The sequence below is a fragment of the Mastomys coucha genome, chromosome X, assembly GCF_008632895.1.
Source record: "Mastomys coucha isolate ucsf_1 chromosome X, UCSF_Mcou_1, whole genome shotgun sequence".
Taxonomy (NCBI): Eukaryota; Metazoa; Chordata; class Mammalia; order Rodentia; family Muridae; genus Mastomys; species Mastomys coucha.
This window is the reverse complement of record NC_045030.1, coordinates 774,359-777,444: the sequence shown is the minus strand read 5'-3', so window position 1 is coordinate 777,444 and position 3,086 is coordinate 774,359.

The window sequence follows — 3,086 nt, the reverse complement described above, 5'->3', positions numbered from 1 at the left end:
GAAGTTTTGGTTTGTCTCCAAGTTTACAAAACTAATTTATCTAGAGCTAATTCCGTTGATGAGTTGTTTACTTCAACTTTCAGTTGTTGTTTGTGTGTGTGTGTGTGTGTGTGTGTATGAGAGAGAGACAGAGACAGAGGCAGAGACAGAGAGAGAGAGACAGAGAGACAGAGACAGAGAGACAGAGAGACAGAGAGAGAGAAAGAAATAATTGAGTTTTCATTACAGCTAAACCTCAGAGCCCAAGATTGAAAAGCCGAGATAAGGGATGTATGACTCCAAGCCTCATGACGCTCAGTGCTTATGTCCCAGATATTCTGTCTCCCAGGTCTACGCAAGTCATACAGGAAGTTTTACCACAGAAGTAGGTGAAGGGAACACTTAGGGCCAGTGAAACAGAAAAACAACCATTTCTCAATTTTGTTCTAGTCATAGGAAGTAAAAAGCAAGATGGAGGCATTTAACTTTAGCTAACTCAGTAGGACAGACTCAAAGATTCGTCTCCAGTAAGAAAGTGACCACTCTAAATTTCTCATACTTCTACTATTGGTCCCAAGTGCTTTATTTATGTGCTTTATTTGCTCAAGTTCTTTTCCTTTTCAACATCAAACCTTGGAATGGATTTTGAGAGAAAGACAAGACTTTCTTATAGATTTGAGACTGGTTATGGAATCCTCAAAGATTCTACATTTATTTTTCTTTAAAAGCTGAACAAGGATGACACCTTGTTCAGGTGTCAAGAGATACAGCAAAGTGGATGAGGCTACACTCATGAGGTCTCAACAGTTTCATAAGAATGCAGTCTCTAGGCTAAGAAGGCTAGGACAATGTCTATTCCCCACTCATGGGATCAGTGACCATTTTTTCCATACAAGAATGGAAAGGGAGGACTTGTTTTCTTGGGGTCTCTAGAACTTTTAGAGATGGTAAGGTTCACAAAGTCTTCTTCGTACCAGAAATAATGCTTTTCTCCAAAAGCATTGAAAACAATGGTGGAATGAGATTGTTTCTGTTTTCTCTACCTCCAAACTCAAGAGCTTTCCCTGAGTGGAATTTTTCCACAACAATTTGCCCATAGACCTATTTTCCAAGAAATGTATTAAGCATTACAAAGGTGAATATGATAAGTACAATATTGGACTTCACAGATTACATCTCAGGGCTATGTTTAGGAATCTCCGTGGGACTGACTTATAAGGGAGTCTCCATATGGCAGTAAATGCACATTAGCAGATTCTAAAGTAACCATAAGGTTCAAAGAGTAGAGGTACTTGAAATCAGCCTCCCAAGAGTCCAAATTTTAGCAGTTTTCCACTACCCAAACAGCGTGTAACTCTGGGCAAGTTACTCTTTCTGATTCTCAACCTTTACCCTTGTAAATGGAAATGCTACCTAGTTGACAGAGTTGAAATGGTTATGTAAAAAGATGTAGCCCAGTTCCAGTCAATAAATACTTTTGTAAAATATACAATATTCTTCTGTTTGGACTGGAATTTTAAATTTTAAGTATATCTATGAAATCATTTTCTAGAAAATCAAAGCAGTAATCAGAGGAAAAGTCATATTGATTCCTGTATTATGGCCCTATCCAGGTGCTAGCTTCTTGATAGAGAAACTCTGCTATATTGGCATCTCCCAGCTGACCCCTGTCTTTTGAAAACTGCCTGAGAGTGCTGCAGATAGGGCATTTCTCCAATTTAGTTCTGTACTCTCAGAGTTGGGAATAGTCTAGATCACAGAATGCTTATTATGCACATTAATTCATCCTCATAACCACCCTCTAAAATAGTGTTACTATTATCTTTGTTGTTAGATGAGAAAGTAAGGAATAGAGAGTAAGTCAATTGTCTTAAAATATTGAGCAAGTTAAGTGGTAAAGCTGGAATTTGAATCCAAGGGGTCTTCCCATATGTTTTAATATATAGAAAGTATTGTTTGATATTTGTAAAACGAATACAGCTATGAAAGCATAAAGTATAATTGTGTGAAGAAAGAATGTCATTGTATACACATGGGCACTGATTATAATAGCCTTGTTCCCAGAAACTGGGTATCAATCTACTCTTTATAAGTCTCCGACTTTTTACTAGTGTGCCTAGTACCGTGCAGTTTGGGAAAAAAAAAATGAAACCACAGTGCACATTTAAAAGTTTCTGCTGCTTAGAATATCTTACAGGGACCAATCTCCTAAATTGTCCCACTTATCCACTTATTCTTTTCTCACATGGAGGACTGGTGAATATCCTTTACTGCAGTGCTTCTCAACCTTCCTAATGCTGGGACCCCTTAATACTGTCCCCCAACCATAAAATTATTTTTATTGTTACTTCATAACTGTAATTTTGCTACTGTCATGAATCATAATGGGAATGTATTTTCCAATGGTCTTAGGTGACCCTTGGGGTCAAGCAACCCACAGTATGAGAACCACTGCTTTGGTAGATTCTTTTCCATTCACCTACAACACCTACCCTAACCTCATAGAACTGTAGGGCTAGAAAGATAGTTGGTGCCCTCTTCTGGGGGGTTGAGGTAGTTGCATTCACTGGGCCAACCAGGGTTCATTTCCAGGAAACACTCATATCAAATTCCTTCCTTTTTCATTCAAATGATTAGAAGAGATTTGTTTGAGGGTCTTTTTCTGAAAACAAGATGCACTTTTTTCCCATGAGACAGTGTCTCACTTCTGTAGCCAAAATTGGCCTGGAACTGGTATTCTACCTGACTTCTGTGTTTACAAGTGTTGGGGGCACCATACTCAGCCCTTTTAAAATGTTTGAATGGCTCAGAGAATGTATTTTCTTCAGTCAAGTATATTTTTATATACTTTAAGGCTATTAATAATAGACAGACCTTATTGAAGATTATGTAGTTGCTATATGCTTTATGTGACTTCCCATTTTGTATAAATATCTCATTTAAATCCTAAAGTACAGGCTTAGTAACAGTACAAATGTACAATTAATAAAACATGCAGAAAGGCTAAGTAACAGCCTCAGAGGAAGGACCATGAGTTTAAGCCTCAATGATACTTTTTCCAGTGTGATATATTCTCTTGTTCTACTTTTTTTTTCTTTTTTTTTTTT